At 41.9% G+C, this 18,004-nt stretch overlaps 1 protein-coding gene across 2 annotated transcripts in view; it reads left to right on the top strand.

The window, feature by feature from the left end:
• The first annotated feature begins 17,411 nt into the window (after positions 1 to 17,411).
• Positions 17,412 to 18,004, top strand: part of SLC6A19 (solute carrier family 6 member 19) — a 283,454-nt gene continuing 282,861 nt past the window's right edge. For both annotated transcript variants that reach the window (XM_056520183.1, XM_056520177.1), the window contains exon 1: positions 17,412 to 17,465. The gene's annotated coding sequence lies outside the window, so the exon portion shown is untranslated. The remainder of the gene's footprint in view (positions 17,466 to 18,004) is intronic.

Below are 18,004 nucleotides of genomic sequence, written 5' to 3'. Positions count from 1 at the left end.
AGTGTGAGCCAGGGAACCAGAATCCCACTTCTGACACCAACTGTCAAGGATGGTTGCGGAAGTGCCCTAAAATGTGCGTGACTGCTGCTGTATAATGCTGAGTGTCGACATAAAAACAAATACAAATACACCAGACAGAATGTTAGTATAAACTCTCTCAGCAAAAAGCTCAGCTAGTTCCCAAATGCTATCAGAGTGTTCTCAGAGAGAGTTCTGTTCTGATATTTAAGCATTTATTTCTTTCTTGGCCAAAGTTCATTTATGCGGCTCTCTGACTCAGAACTGGAAAAACTAAGATCGTTGTCCTTCCATACAATCTGTATTTTCCTCAAATGTTTTGTTTTCTGATGTCTCATCTTGGGCCTCCTGGCATCATCCCAAGGTTTCCATCTTAGTCACGAACAGATTGCAAGCTGATGTATGGGTTAAGGGTAGTTAACAAATATCTTTCTCCAGCATCAGAAATGGCATATTAGTATTAATATATTGATCAGTCATCAGAAACATAAGGGTCATCCTTATCACTTTTACAGCACTCTTCATATCCAAGCTATCCTACGAATCTCCCACATTCACACTCCAATCCAGACAGCTGTGTAGTTTTTTATTTATGTAAATAGGTGTTTATTTATCTATAACATAGCCTTTTAGAATGTTAAATTATGATTATTTATGAAAATTACAAGTGACTTTGCATAAATGATAAAACATCTTTAAACAAAGTCTGTAGAGATGAGCGAACTTTTCAAAAATTCGATTCTGCCGATTCGCAGAATTTTTTCACGGCGAATCTATATTAAAAAAGGCTATTTCTAGCCTACAGACAGCCTCAATAGGGGTATAGAACACTTTGCTGTGTTCTAAAACGCATATGGAGTGTGCTGGGGTAGTGAAATAATACTGTTATTCAGAATAACATGCAGATTACCGGCATCGCTTTTAGAATCACTGCCGCAGAGCGGCACAATGACAGAGGCTGGAGGTGGCATCAGTGTGAGGAGACCATCTGGTGGCTGAATGACACAGCGTGGAGGTGTTAGCAGCATGAGGAGACCATATAGTGGCTGAATGGCACAGCGTGGAGGTGTTGGCAGCATGAGGACACCATATAGTGGCTGAATGACACAGCGTGAGGGTGTTGGCAGCATGAGGAGACCATATAATGGCTGAATGACACAGCATGGAGGTGTTGGCAGCATGAGGACACCATATAGTGGATGAATGGCACAGCCCGGAGTTGCCAGCAGCATGGGTAGGTACTAGGCCTTCACAATCCCTAAGATTAAAAGATGAATGTAGATTTTGTTTATCTGTTGCTACCTACCATAACAACATTTTTATTCCCAGACCCAGGCACAGCAGAGGCATTAGTAAACCATATATTGCCTGAATGACACAGCCTGGAGTTGGCTGATGCATGAATTGGCTGAGTACACACCAGGGCTTCACAATCCCTAAAATAAAACACAACAATTTTTGAAATTTTAGAAGATTTTGGATAGCAGGAGCTACCTATCATAAAATTTTAATTCCCAGACCCAGACCCAGCAACGGCATCAGTAAACATATTGTCACATATGGGCAGGGAAGGAGTGCTCGCTAAGCACTTTGGAACAGTAGGCTGTGCAAATGAAAAAAAAATTTTTCATTTTCACGGAACACTGTTCCAAAAATCGGTCAGACACCTATGGGGTGTAAATGCTCACTGTACCCCTTATAACATTACATGAGAGGTATAGTTTCCAAAATGGGGTCACATGTGGGGGGGTCCCTTGTTCTGGCACTATGGGGGCTTTGTAAACACACGTGGCCTTCAATTCCGGACAAATTTTCTCTTCAAAAGCCCAATGTCACTCCTTCTCTTCTGAGCATTGTAGTGCACCCACAGAGCACTTTACTTCCACATATGGGGTATGTTCTTACTCAGAAGAAATGGGGTTACAAATTTTGGGGGGCTTTTTCCTGATTTTCCCTTGTGAAAATGAAAAATTTAGGGTAACACCAGCATTTTAGTGAAAAACATTTTTTTTTCCATTTTCCCATCCAATTTTAACGAAAATGTGTCAAACACCTGTGGGGTGTTAAGGCTCACTATACCTTGTTACATTCTGTGAGGGGTGTAGTTTCCAAAATTGGGTCACATGTGGGTATTTATTTTTTTGCGTTTATGTCAGAACCGCTGTAAAATCAGCCACCCTTGTGCAAATCAACAATTTAGGCCTCAAATGTATATATTGCGCTCTCACTCCTGAACCTTGTTGTGCGCCCGCAGAGCATTTTACCCCAACATATGGGGTATTTCCGTACTCAGGAGAAATTGCATTACAAATTTTGGGGGTCTTTTTCCTTTTACTGCTTGTGAAAATAAAAAGCATGCAGCAATTTTTTTTTATTTTTTTACACTAACAGGCTGGTGTAGCCCCCAACTTTTCCTTTTCACAAGGGTTAAAAGGAGAAAAAGACCCCCAAAATTTGTAGTGCAATATCTCCCTAGTACAGAAATATCCCATATGTGGCCCTAAACTGTTTCCTTGAAATACGACAGGGCTCCGAAGTGAGAGAGCGCCATGCGCATTTGAGGACTAAGTTAGGGATTGCATAGGGGTGGACATAGGTGTATTCTACGCCAGTGATTCCCAAAAAGGGTGCCTCCAGCTGTTGCTAAACTCCCAGCATGCCTGGATAGTCAATGGCTGTCCAGAAATGCTGGGACTTGTTGTTTTGCAACAGCTGGAGGCTCTGTTTTGGAAACACTGCCGTACAATACTTTTTCTTTTTTATTTGGGGGGGGGGGGGGCTGTGTAAGGGGGTGTATATGTGGTGTTTTACCCTGTATTATGTGTTAGTTTAGTGTAGTGTTTTAAGGGTACATTCACACTGGCGCAGGTTTACGGCGAGTTTCCCGCAAGGAGTTTGCAATGCGGCGAAAAATTTGCCGCAGCTCAAACTTCAAGCAGGAAACTTACTGTAAACTCGCCCGTGTTAATGTACCCTGTACATTCACATGGGGGGGGGGGGGGGGGCAAACCTCCAGCTGTTTCAAAACTACAACTCCCAGCATGTACAAACAGACCGTGCATGCTGGGAGTTGTACTTTTGCAACAGCTGGAGGCACACTGGTTGGAAAACCTTCATTTAGGTTCTGTTACCTAACTCAGTATTTTCACACCAGTGTGCCTCCAGATGTTACAAAACTACAAATCCCAGCACGCCCAGACAGCAAACAGCTGTGTGGCCATGCTAAGAGTTGTAGTTTTGCAAGATCTGGAGGGCTACAGTTTAGAGAACACTGTATAGTGGTCTCAAACTGTAGCCCTTCCATCTGTTGCAAAACTACAAATCTCAGCATGCCCAAACAGCTGTCTGGGCATGCTGGGAGTTGTAGCTTTGCAACATCTGGAGGGCTACAGTTTAGGGACCACTGTATAGTGGTCTCAAACTGTAGCCCTCCAGATGTTGCTAGGCAACACACCGACTTCCATAGGATCCAGCCGCACGTCATCGCCGCCTGCCGATCTCTACCACCAATCGTCGCCTCCGCTGCCACCGGATGGGTAAGTGGACTTCTGCGCCGGTCCTGCTCGGATTCCCTGTTCTTTCCCACCTATTGTGGGTGGGCAGATCGGGGAGACCCGGGGTTTTTTTTCCGTTTTTGCATTTTCGTTTTTCCTCCTTACCTTTAAAAAATCATAACTCTTTAAATTTTTCACCTAAAAATCCATATGATGGCTTATTTTTTGCGCCCCCAATTCTACTTTGTAATGACGTCAGTCATTTTACCCAAAAATCTACGGCGAAACGGAAAAAAATAATAATTTTGAGACAAAATTGAAAAAAAAAAAACGCCATTTTGTAAATTTTGGGTGCTTCCGTTTCTACACAGTACATTTTTCGGTAAAAATTACACCTTCTCTTAATTCTGTAGGTCTATACGGTTAAAATGAAACCCTACTTATGTAGGTTTGATTTTGTCATACTTCTGGAAAAAATCAAAACTACATGCAGGAAAATTTATACGTTTAAAATGGTCACCTTCTGGCCCCTATAACTTTTTTATTTTTACGTATATGGGGCGGTATGAGGGCTCATTCTTTGTGCCGTGATCTGAAGTTTTTATCGGTACCATTTTTGCATTGATAGGACTTATTGATCATTGACTTTTTATTAATTTTTTCCTTTTCCGTTTATTTTCGGGGAACCCCCTTCCCCGAAAATAAACGGAAAAGGAAAAAATTAATAAAAGTGCTCCGTCCTCCAAGCAGCATTAATCTGGCCCTGGGGAGAAAGAAGGGCCCAAGAGATTCAAGATGCCAGGACCCAACCCAGAGGAGCCAGGCTGGAGGGGGAAGGCCATGTGAAGGACAGTACTCCCTCCATAGACCAGGATGCCGCGGCGATCCCGAACAGCTCCCTGAGCTAACCGGCATGGTTTCACTTTCATTTTAGACGCAGCGTTCAACTTTGAACGCCGCTTCTAAAGGGTTAATAGCGCGCGGCACTACAATCAATGCCGCGCGCTATTAGCCATGGATCCCGGCCGGGCCCGACCCGCTATGACGCGAGGCCACGCCGTGGCCCCCAGTTATAGAATAGGAGTGGACTCAGGACGTACAGGTACAGGTTAAGCGTATTTCATTTTAAAAAATTGATCCGCAAAATCGCTGAAAGATTGTGTACTTTTTGATTATATTTTTTGTTATATAGACACAAATATTGTACATGAATACATTATATTGGAAAACGAAGAACAATATTTCAATTCATGCACAAATATACATACAACATTTATGTATTTTTTATATTAACCTCTTAAGGACGCAGGGAGTACAGGTGACCCTGTAACCCCGTGTCATACCGGGTCAGTCCCAACGGCTAATGATAGCCCTGGACTAATAGCGTGCGGCACCGAACGTTGTGCTGCGCTATTAACCCTTTAGACGTGGCAATCAAAGTTGATCGCCACGTCTAAAATGAAAGTGAAAGCTTAACACCAGCTCAGTCGGGCTGATTGGGACCATAGTGATAAAATCACAATGTCCCGATCAGCTAGCACGCGAGCGGAGGTCCCCTCACCTGTCTCCGTCGCATCCGATCGGCGATTGATTGCTCCAAGCCTGAGATACAGGCTTGAGCAAACGACCACCTATAACACTGATCAATGCAAAGCTATGGCTTTGCAGGGATCAGTGTAAAAGATCAGTGTGTGCAGTGTTCTAGCCCCCTATGGGAGCTATAACCCTGCAAAAAATAAGTGAAAAAAAAAAGTTAATAAAGGTCATTTAACCCCTTCCCTAATAAAAGTTTGAATCACCCCCTTTTCCCATAAACAAAAAAAACTGTGTAAATAAAAATAATCACCGCATGCGGAAATGTCTGAATTATAAAAATATATCGTTAAACCGCACAGTCAATGGCGTACGTGCAAAAAAATCCCAAAGTCCAAAATAGCGTATCTTTGGTCACTTTTTACATCATGAAAAATTAATAAAAGGCGATCAAAAAGTCCGATCAATACAAAAATGGTACCGATAAAAACTTCAGATCACGGCGTAAAAAAAATGAGTCCTCATACCGGCCCGACACTTTTCTTCAGTTTTGTCGCACAATTAATTTTTTTTCCGTTTCACTGTGGATTTTTTGGGTAAAATGACTAATGTCACTGCAAAGAAGAATTTGTGGCGCAAAAAGAAACCATCATATGGAATTTTATGTGCAAAATTGAAAGCGTTATGATTTTCAGAAGGTGATGAGGAAAAAATGAAAATGCAAAAAAGGAAAAACCCGGCATCCTTAAGGGGTTAACCCCTTAAGGACGCAGCCCATTTGGGACTTAAGGACGCAGACAATTTTATTTTTACGTTTTCAATTTTTCCTCCTCGTCTTCAAAAAATCATAACTCTCTTATATTTTCATCCACAGACTAGTATGAGGGCTTGTTTTTTGCGCGACCAGTTGTCCGTTGTAATGCCATCACTCACTTTACCATAAAATGTATACTATTTGTGTGGGGAAATTAAAAAGAAAACCGCAATTTTGCTAATTTTGGAAGGTTTCGTTTTCACACTGTACAATTTACGGTAAAAATTACATGTGTTATTTATTCTTTGGGTCAATACGATTGAAATGATACCCATGATAACATACTTTTCTATTACTGTTGCGCTTTAAAAAAAATCACAAACTTTTTAACCAAAGTAGTATGTTTAAAATCCTCCTATTTTGAAGACCTATAACTTTTTTCATTTTTCCGTATAAGCGGCGGTATGAGGGGTCATTTTTTGCGCCGTGATCTGTACTTTTTATTGATACCATATTTGCTTATATAAAACTTTTAATAAATTTTTAATAAATTTTTGGGGGAATAAAATGTTATAAAAAAAACAGCTATTTTGGACTTTTTTTTTTTTTACGTTCATGCCGTTCACTGTACGGTATCATTAACATTTTATTTTAATAGTTCAGATATTTATGCACGCAGCGATACCAAATATGTATATAAAATCTTTTTTTTTTACTTTTTGGGGGTGAAATAGGGAAAATGGGACATTTACGTTTTTATTGGGGGGAGGGGGTTTTTCACATTTTTTTTAACTTTATTTTTTTACTTTTTTTACTTTTATTTTTACACTTTATACAGTGATCTCTAAACTGTATCCCTCCAGATCTTGCAAAACTACAACTCTAGCATGCCCAAACAGCTGTTTGCTGTCTAGGCATGCTGGGATTTGTAGTTTTGCAACATCTGGAGGGTCACAGTTTGGAGATCACTGTGCAGTGGTCTCTAAACTGTAGCTCTCCAGATGTTGCAAAACTGCAAATCATAGCATGCCCAGGTGTCTCGGCATGCTGGGAGTTGTAGTTGCGTACCTCCAGCTGTTGCATAACTACATCTCCCAGCATGCCCTTCGGTGATCAGTACATGCTGGGAGTTGTAGTTTTGCAACAGCTGGATGCACACTGGTTGGAAAATACTTAGTTAGGTAACAGAACCTAACTGAAGGTTTTCCAACCAGTGTGCCTCCAGCTGTTGCAAAAGTACGACTCCCAGCATGCACGGTCTGTCAGTACATGCTGGGAGTTGTAGTTTTGAAACAGCTGGAGGTTTGCCCCCCCATGTGAACGTACAGAGTACATTCACACGGGCAGGTTTACAGTAAGTTTCCTGTTTAAAGTTTGGTCTGCGGCAAATTTTTCGCCTCAGCGCAAACTCCTAGCGGGAAACTCACCGTAATACACCAGTGCGAATGTACCCTAAAAACACTACACTACACTAACACACAATAAAATGTAAAACACTAAATATACACCCCCTTACACTTCCCCCCAATAAAAATGAAAAATGTATTGTACGGCAGTGTTTCCAAAACGGAGCCTCCAGCTGTTGCAAAACAACAACTCCCAGCATTTCTGGCCAGCCACTGACTGTCCAGGCATGCTGGGAGTTTAGCAACAGCTGGAGGCACCCTGTTTGGGAATCACTGGGGTAGAATACCCCTATGTCCACCCCTATGCAATCCCTAATTTAGTCCTCAAATGCGCATGACGCTCTTTTACTTCGGAGCCCTGTCATATTACAAGGAAACCGTTTAGGGACACATATGGGGAATTTCCGTACTTGGGAGAAATTACACTACAAATTTTGGGGGGCTTTTTCTCCTTTTACCCTTTATGAAAAGGAAAAGTTGGGGGCTACCCCAGCTTGTTAGTGTAAAAAAAAATAAAAAAATGTACACTAACATGTTGGTGTTGTCCTTTACTTTTTATTTTCCCAAGCGGTAAAAGGAAAAAAAGCCCCACAAAATTTGTAACGCAATTTCTCCTGAGTTCGGAAATACCCCATATGTGGGCATAAAATGCTCTGCGGGTGCACAACAAGGCTCAGGAGTGAGAGTGCACTATGTACATTTGAGGCGTAAATTGCTGATTTGCACAGGGGTGGCTGATTTTACAGCAGTTCTGACATAAACGCAAAAAAAGAAATACTCACATATGACCCCATTTTGGAAACTACACCCCTCACGGAACGTGACAAGGGGTATAGTGAGCCTTAACACCCCACAGGTGTTTCACGAATTTTCATTACAATTGGATGGAAAAATGAAAAAAAATATTTTTTTTTCACTAAAATGCTGGTGTTACCCTAAATTTAGAATTGGGCGGTATGACCAAAAATGTGTATCACGGTATTTTTGTAACCTATGGTGGTTCCACGGTATAAAACGGCATTTCTTTTAACAACTGTTACTCGCCAGCGCTGTTCTGCTCCCCCCCACCAAATCATGTGACCCGCCTGCGCTGTTCTGTTGCCCCCCCAATTAATTATCAGCCCAGCTGGGTACTACTCACATCTCACATATGTCAAGCACTGCCCTCCTCCTCTTTGTTGCGGACCAACACCGGCGCTGGAACGCTATACTGTACGCCAGTGGTCTCCAACATGCGGACCTCCTTGTTGCAAAACTACAACTCCCAGCATGCCCGGACACTTAACAAAAAGTCGGCAAACACTTGTGGGTATTTAAGGCTCACTGTACCCCTTGTTACGTTCCTTAAGGGATGTAGTTTCCAAAATAGTATGCCATGTGGGTATTTTTTGCTGTTCTGGCACCACAGGGGCTTCCTAAATGCGACATGCCCCCTAAAAAATAATTTTAGCAAAATTTGCTTTCAAGAAGCCAAATGTGACTCCTTCTCTTCTGAGCATTGTAGTTTGCCCACAGAGCATTTTACGTCCTAACATGGGGTATTTCCATACTCAGAAGAGATGGGGTTACAAATTTTGGGGGGCATTTTCTCCCATTACCCTTTGTAAAAATGGTAAATTGGGGGAAAGAAACTGCACTTTAGTGAAAAATTTTTTTTTTCATTTACACATCTGATTTTAACGAAAAGTCGTCAAACACCTGTGGGGTGTTAAGGCTAACTGGACCCCTTATTACGTGCCTTGAGGGGTGTAGTTTACAAAATGGTATGCCATGTGGGGTTTTCTGCTGTTCTGGCATCATAGGGGCTTTCTAAATGTGACATGCCCCCCAAAAACCATTTCAGCAAAATTCACTCTCCAAAATCCCATTGTCGCTCCTTACGTTCTGAGCCCTCTAGTGCGCCCGATGAACACTTGACATACACATGAGGTATTTCCTTACTCGAGAGAAATTGGGTTACAAATTTTGGGGGGCTTTTTCTCCTATTACCACTTGTAAAAATTCTAAAACTGGGTCTACAAGAATATGCGAGTGTAAAAAATGAAGTTTTTTAATTTTCTCCTTTACTTTGCTGCTATTCCTGTGAAACACCTAAAGGGTTAACACACTTACTGAATGTCATTTTGGAAACTTTGAGGGGTGCAGTTTTTATAATTGGGTAATTTGTGGGGTATTTCTAATATGAAGGCCCTTCAAATCCACTTCAAAACTGAACTGATCCCTGAAAAATTCCGATTTAGAAAATTTTGTGAAAGATTGGAAAATTGCTGCTGAACTTTGAAGCCCTCTGATGTCTTCCAAAAGTAAAAACATCTCAACTTTATGATGCAAACATAAAGTAGACATATTTATGGACATTTATCAATGGGTTTAGTCAGGTTTTCTTTACTATAATTGTCGCAAAATTGTCGCAACTGCGACTACGTGATTTTTCGTGCGACATTTTGACTGGAAAGCGAGAAAAGCAAATTTTCCAAAAATTAACTACGTAGTAATAATTTTAAAATGGACTACGGGTAGTCAGGTATTTATTAACTGCGACAGTCGCAACTGCGCAAAAAAAAGTCGCAACAGGGTTAAAAATTGACTAAATTTACTCCAGCTCAAACATCTAGCAGAAAAAGCTACTACCAAAGTAAAAAAGGAAAAATTGCTTACGTGAAAGAAAATTATCAACAGGCTGAAACCAGTTGATAAGCAAAAAAAAAGTAAGGAAAAAATTACTAAAAAAAAAGAATACATAAGCAAACCTTGATAAATGTCCCTCATTGTATATGTGAATCAATATATAATTTATTTGGAATATCCATTTTCCTTATAAGCAGAGAGCTTCAAAGTAAAAAAAAAAATGCTAAATTTTAAATTTTTTCATCAAATTTTTGAATTTTTCACCAAGAAATGATGCAAGTATCGACAAAATTTTACCACTAACATAAAGTAGAATATGTCACAAAAAAACTTTCTCGGAATCAGAATGAAAAGTAAAAGCATCCTAGAGTTATTAATGCTTAAGGTGACAGTGGTCAGATGTTCAAAAAAATGGCCTGTATAAATGGTCTTGGTCCTTAACCCCTTAAGGACCGGGGTTTTTTCCGTTTTTGCATTTTCGTTTTTTGCTCCTTGCCTTTAAAAAATCATAACTCTTTCAATTTTGCACCTAAAAATCCATATGATGGCTTATTTTTTGCGCCACCAATTCTAATTTGTAATGACGTCAGTCATTTTGCCCAAAAATCTACGGTGAAACGGAAAAAAAAATCATTGTGCGACAAAATTGAAAAAAAAAACGCAGTTTTGTAACTTTTGGGGGCTTCCGTTTCTACGTAGTACATTTTTCGGTAAAAATGACACCTTATCTTTATTCTGTAGGTCCATACGATTAAAAGGATACCCTACTTATATAGATTTGATTTTTTTAAGACTTCTGGAAAAAATCATAACTACATGCAGGAAAATTAATACGTTTAAAATTGTCATCTTCTGACCCCTATAACTTTTTTATTTTTCCGTGTATGGGGCGGTATGAGGGCTCATTTTTTGCGCCATGATCTGAAGTTTTTAACGGTACAATTTTTGCATTGATAGGACTTATTGATCGCTTTTTATTCATTTTTAAATGATATAAAAAGTGACCAAAAAAGCACTATTTTGGACTTTGGAATTTTTTTGCGCGCACGCCATTGACCGAGCGGTTTAATTAATGATATATTTTTATAATTCGGACATTTCCGCACGCGGTGATACCATATATGTTCATTTTTCTTTTTATTTACACTGTGTTTTTTTTTTTATTGGAAAAGGGGGGTGATTCAAACTTTTAATAGGGGAGGAGTTAAATGATATTTATTCACTTTTTTTTTTCACTTTTTTTTTGCAGTGTTATAGGTCCCATAGGGACCTATAACGCTGCACACACTGATCTTCTATGCTGATCACTGGTTTCTCATAAGAAACCAGTGATCAACGATTCTGCCGCATGACTGCTCATGCCTGGATCTCAGGCACTGAGCAGTCATTCGGCGATCGGACAGCGAGGAGGCAGGTAGGGGCCCTCCCGCTGTCCTGTCAGCTGTTCGGGATGCCGCGATTAGCCGCGGCTATCCCGAACAGCCCGACTGAGCTAGCCGGCCACTTTCGGTTTCACTTTTAGCCGCGCGGCTCAGCTCTGAGCGCGCGGCTAAAGGGTTAATAGCGCGCGGTGCCGCGATCGGCACTGCGCGCTATTAGAGGCGGGTCCCGGCTTCACTATGACGCCGGGCCCGCCCCGATATGACGCGGGGTTACTGTGTAACCCCGCGTTATATCAGGAGAGCAGGACCAAGGGCGTACCTGTACGCCCTTGGTCCTTAAGGGGTTAAGGGGTTAATGTGTTTTATATAAGTGTACGGGAAAGTAGTTGTCTGTGCACACAATATGTTTTAAAAAAAAGGACATTTTTTTTTACAGCCATGTAAATAAGTGACATGTCGCAGATGCAAACTTTTATTTATTTATTTTTATTTTTTTACATATTTTGTGCAAAACAACCACTCTTTCATAGACTTACATAAAGCATATTAATGTTAAAAATACTGACACAACCTTTCTCCTTACACATTTTTGGATTTTGTGGACACTTTCTTAAATAAAATATGGCTTAAATATGCATTATGTACCTAGCCTGTTAAGGTAAGACAATTTCCCATGATAAAAACCTCTAAATAAATCATACAGTTACAAGATAACACTGGTAAATAAGCTGAAATATCACCATACATATTACCATCATATTGTTACTGACCAAATCCTGCATACTGAGACCAATATTACCAATAATACCCGTATAAAAGGAGGACTTTTATCACCATACATATTCCCATCATACTGTTATTGATCAAATCCTGTATACTGAGACCAATATTACCAATAATACCAGTATACAGATAAGAATAATAACGCTACACCATGACCACTACCATTACCACCACATAGTGACTGTATAAAAACCACTGAAAATAAACCAATATCTCCAATACAAAGCCCATATAGTAGTGACCCTGGCTCTATACAGGCGCTGCAGACCATATAAGTGATTACAGTGCAGTTACATCTACTGACTCACAGAAAGCGTCTTCTTGGAGTCGTTCTCTTATCTTTTCATCTCCGTCTTGCTTAGATCGTCATGAATTCTTCTTCCAATCATGAGTTGTCACCGTAGAATCTGCCAGGCAAACATACATATTAGGCTCCACACTTTTTAAGGATATTCCCCACCTGTTCCCTACTCTCAGTGCCCTAGGTAATGCCACCAGTAGGTAGGTAGAGAATCTCCCCAATAAGGTAGAAGCCCCAAGTAGGTTGGTAGTGCCCCCAGTAGGTAGGGAATGCCCCTCGTATTGCTCCCAGGCAGGTAATGCCCCTGGTAGGTAAGTTGTAGGTAATGCTACCAGAAAGTAGTGCCCCCAGGTAGGTTATGCCCCCAGCAGGTACCAGGTGATGCCCCCAGATAGGTTGTAGTTAATGCCCCAAAAGGTAGGTAGTAGGTAATGTCCCCAGTAGGTAGTACCCCCGCAGGTAGATAATGCCCCTTGTAGGTAGTGCCCTCAGTAGGTAGGGCCCCCAGGTAGGTAATGCCCATGATAAGTAGTACTCCCAGTAGGTACTTTACCAAGGTAAGTAATGCTCCCAGTAGATAGTGCCCCCAGAAAGTAGTGCCTACCCCTGGCAGCCCCTGTGCTTGCTTTGAAGTACCCGCAGCCCATCCTGCAGTCTAAGTGAATAGAAGTTTGGGGCTAGACTTGGGGTTAGGGGCTGACAGGGGGCCCCCTTTCTGCCGTTTAAAGGAAAACTATCAGCAAAGCACCCGCACTAACCAGTGGTACTGGCTGGTAGTTCAGGTGATGCTGATTAAAATGATGCTAACCTTGCCAGGATCAATCACCTTGTTCCGTTGTTATATTCCGTTTTGTTATTACGGTAATGAGGACCAAGTGGCACCGGCGGGGTGAGAAGCTTGCCTTCGGGCACTGTGACATCGGCCGGGCTAATGAATATTCATTCACTCCCTCCACTTCTCCCTCTCCGCTTCCCAAACACATCTTCTGCACATGTGTGGCTTCCTGGGCTGTACTGAAGCTGCGCTGAGGCCACTTCCGGGTGTAACTCTATCCCCTAGTTCTATTGAGTCCTTTAACCCCTTAAGGACTCAGGGTTTTTCAGTTTTTGCACTTTCGTTTTTTCCTCCTTATCTTTTAAAAATCATAACCCTTTCAATTTTCCACCTAAAAATCCATATTATGGCTTATTTTTTGCGTCACCAATTCTACTTTGCAGTGACATTAGTCATTTTACCCAAAAATGCACGGCGAAACGGAAAAAAAAATCATTGTGCGACAAAATCGAAAAAAAAAACGCCATTTTGTAACTTCTGGGGGCTTCCGTTTCTACGCAGTGCATATTTCGGTAAAAGGTACACCTTATAATTATTCTGTAGGTCCATACGGTTAAAATGATACCCTACTTATATAGGTTTGATTTTGTCGCACTTCTGGAAAAAATCATAACTACATGCAGGAAAATTTATACGTTTAAAAATGTCATCTTCTGACCCCTATAACATTTTTATTTTTCCACGTACAGGGTGGTATGGGGACTCATTTTTTGCGCCGTGATCTGAACTTTTTATTGGTATGATTTTTGTTTTGATCGGACTTTTTGATCACTTTTTATTCATTTTTTAATGGTATAAAAAGTGACCAAAATACGCTTTTTTGGACTTTGGAATTTTTTTGCGCGTACGCCATTGACCGTACGGCTTAATTAATTATATATTTTAATAGTTCGGACATTTACGCACGCGGCGATACCACATATGTTTATTTTTTATTTTTTTTACACTGTTTTTTTTTTATGGGAAAAGGGGGGTGTTTCAAAGTTTTATTAGGGAAGGGGTTAAATGACCTTTATTAACACTTTTTTTTTTACATTTTTTATGCAGTGTTATAGGTCCCATAGGGACCTATAACACTGCACACACTGATCTCCTATGCTGATCACTGGCGTGTATTAACACGCCTGTGATCAGCATTATCGGCGCTTGACATTTGTCATTCGCCGATCGGACACCGGGGAGGCAGGTAAGGGCCCTCCCGGTGTCCGATCAGCTGTTCGGGGCGCCGCAATTTCACCGCAGCGGTCTTGAACAGCCTGACTGAGCCGGGTCACTTTCAGTTTCACTTTAGAAGCGGCGGTCAGCTTTGACCGCCGCTTCTAAAGGGTTAATACCGCACATCGCCGCGATCGGCGATGTGTGGTATTAGCCGCGGTGCGATCCCGCTTCATATCGCGGGAGCCGGCGCAGGACGTAAATATACGTACTGCGTCGTTAAGGGGTTAATGTCAATGTTACTTGAAATATTGACACCATATGAATTAGCAGGGATATACAACATGTAGATTTTCACCCATTCTAAGATCACTTAAATATCCTTTTCTACAGCCCTCTTTTCTTTTAAATTTTTTGGAACTAAGGGTCATGAACCAGGAAGATGATACAGATACACTCTCTAACTTGAATGTATGTTATTATATTTTTTTTGGGTGGATCCGATGGGGTGTGTGTAAAAAAAATGTGTGAATGGGACGTCCCAGTATGTATGTGTTACTAGGTCTCAGCCTAAAAATATACCTATGTGGATTCATAATCATCTGTATATCTAGGATTTAATATATTGCCGTGTGGTATTTGTATGAACTAGATTGACCAGGTAAATGCATGGTCAACTATCTGACACTGTGTGCCGTATGTGGCATCTATTATGTGCCATTCGGAGACACAGTTTGTCACTTAGGGATAATATGCTGAGCATTATATATTTTTATTTTATTTTATTTATTTATTTTTTCCTGTGACATCAGTTAATCACTGGGTAAGATCATAACTGAGTACCCTTTGCTGGGACCCATTCACACTACACACACTATCTATTGGACCCTCATCTCTTAGTTTTAACCACCGGGGTATATATATATATATATATATATATATATATATATATATATATACCCCGGTGGTTAAAACTAAGAGATGAGGGTCCAATAGATAGTGTATACACACACAAGGACATGGATCCTACCCGCATTATGATTTATTCTCCTATTCCGCTTGCCAGTGTGCCAGATCTTTAATTTGATCAGGGATGACCCTGCATATGTTTGTATATACATACCTTTTCTTTGGATAGTAACCGGCACTTGTACGGGTTAATAGGACGGAGGAACAGTAACTCCCGTTGGCGTAACTACCCACGGGAGTTAACCGCGCCCAGCTATGATACGGCAGCTGGAGCGCGGTACCTGATCCTCCAACCCGGATGTGATGTCAGACGCCGCACGCCATTTAACTCGGAGCGAGTCTCCGAGTAGTTACCGCTCAGCCCGCTACCATTGAGCCGGCAAGAGCGGTGATCTCTCCACCGGGAGCACCACAGTGCTCACTGAGTCCTATCTCCAGACCAGGCATAAGGTAAAACTCTTCTGAATTTGAATAGTTGGTCTTGTTAACAGCAATGGGGTTAATCTTTGCATTTGGAATTAATGCGTTTGTACCTACATTGTTTGTTTATTTTAGGCAACATCAGCCTGGTCTGATATTCAAGTCCCCCTATACCACAGGTACCCGGACCCTGAAATGTTGGGTATCGTGAGTACCTTGGGGGGTATTTGAATGATTAAAATTAGTGTCTAACCATAACTTTCTTGTGCATGTGAGAAAAATATACTGCAATGTACTGCAACTGATGCACCTATGTGGAATAGTGCATCCGCAACCAATCATTGGACCTAATTGATACCTGTGTGGATTCATTTCCATATACATGTATTTATTCATGTTTTGATTTTCCTTTTGGATATCTCAAGCTATACTATCTCCAATGATTTCCCCTGATGACTGTGCTGAAATAAGCAGAAGAAACGCGTAGGGAATCTAGGGGCATATAAAGGGAATTCTAGGGTCAAGTTCCTGTGTGGGGCCGCCCTTCTAAGGGCCATGCAACACTTGCCAAGAAGGGAGGTCTAGGGTGAGTGATAGGGTGAGTTTAGAAATAGGACAACATCCTTGACGGTCCATACTCACTGCCTATCCCCACACATATCTGTACCCATACCTTAATTGTGCTCATACCTCACCTGAGTTTGATTAGCACGTCTATTTCATAATTCATATTTAATATTATTTTGTTTATTCGGTCCAAGGCCTATTTTAACTGGATGATTAAAAGTTCAATTTTATGATTTATGCATTTCCTCAATAGAGATTGTGTTCGACACTTCCGGGTGTACCCAGGAAGCGGCACATGTGCAGAAGATGTGTTTGGGAAGCGGAGAGGGAGAAGCGGAGGGAGGAAATTAATATTCAATAGCCCGGCCGATATCAGAGTGCCCGAAGGCAAGCTTCTCACCCCGCCAGTCCCACTTGGTCCTCATTACCATAATCACAAAACGGAATGTAACGGCGGAACGAGGTGACGGATCCTGGCAAGGTTAGCATCATTTTAATCAGCTTCACCTGCACTACCAGCCAGTACCACTGGTTAGTGTGGCTGGCTTTGCTGACAGTTTTCCTTTAAGTATGCTATGGGTAAATGAAAAAAACGGCAGTCCCTCTCTCAGGAAAGTCCCTGAATATAAGATAAATAGAAAGACAGATAGATATGAAAGATAAATAGGATAAGTGTTTCCCAACCTGTGTGCCTCCAGCTGTTGCAAAACTACAGCTTTCAGCATGCCCACACAGCCAAAGGCATGCTGGGAGTTGTAGTTATGAAACAGCTGGAGGAACTCCTGTTAGAAAACACTGATAGATAGATTGATAGATTAACAGATAGATCAGTGTTTCCCAACTTGGGTGCCTCCAGCTGTTGCAAAACTACAACTCCCAGCATGCCCTCAGTCAGAAACATGCTGGGAGTTGTATTATTGCAACAGCTGGAGGCACCCTGGTTGGGAAAGAGAGTGCGATGGAAAGTAGAGAGATATATAGAAAGTTACTTACTATATACACGGCACCAGCTGTGGGCAGGGGAAGGCTTCCTTTTCCCGTGGGCAGCTTTAGGGTCTGTTGTGGAGCAGGAAATACAGCATGCTCCTGCTCCACCAATCGCACTGCACACAGGGGGTCATGTGGGGGAGGGGGAGGAGCGTTGCTGTCAGCTGTTCTTTCCTTCCCAGAGAGTCAGTGCGGCCCCTGCGCTGATTGAAAATGGCCTGAAGGGGGAAATTGTAAGTAAAAACTCCGGAGCAGCGGTCACTTCACAGGCTCTCAGACGTGTCAGTTGCTGTATCCCCCTGATGGCGGCCCTGGGCACAGCTCTTATAGCTGTGACTGCAAACTGCGGCTGCTTTGTATTAAGAGCAGGCTGGGGGACGGCCTGGCCCATTGGGAAAATGCCCTGTGTGCCCCATGGCCAGTCCGTGCCTGGCTGTGTATGTGTGTGTATGGAGGGCTGTGTGCTATGTGCATTGAGGCATATGTGTATATGGAGGGCTGTCTATGTGTGTGCATGGAGGCATATGTGTATATGGAGGGCTGTCTATGTGTGTGCATGGAGGCATATGTGTACATGGAGGGCTGTCTATGTGTGTGCATGGAGGCATATGTGTATATGGAGGGCTGTCTGTGTGTGCATGGAGGGATGTGTGTATATGGAGGGCTGTCTATGTGTGTGCATGGAGGCATGTGTGTATATGGAGGGCTGTCTATGTGTGTATATGGAGGGCTGTCTGTGTGTGCATGGAGGGATGTGTGTATATGGAGGGCT

Source organism: Hyla sarda, chromosome 5 (assembly GCF_029499605.1).
Source record: "Hyla sarda isolate aHylSar1 chromosome 5, aHylSar1.hap1, whole genome shotgun sequence".
NCBI classification, from domain to species: Eukaryota; Metazoa; Chordata; class Amphibia; order Anura; family Hylidae; genus Hyla; species Hyla sarda.
This window is presented reverse-complemented; position numbering and strand designations above follow the sequence as displayed.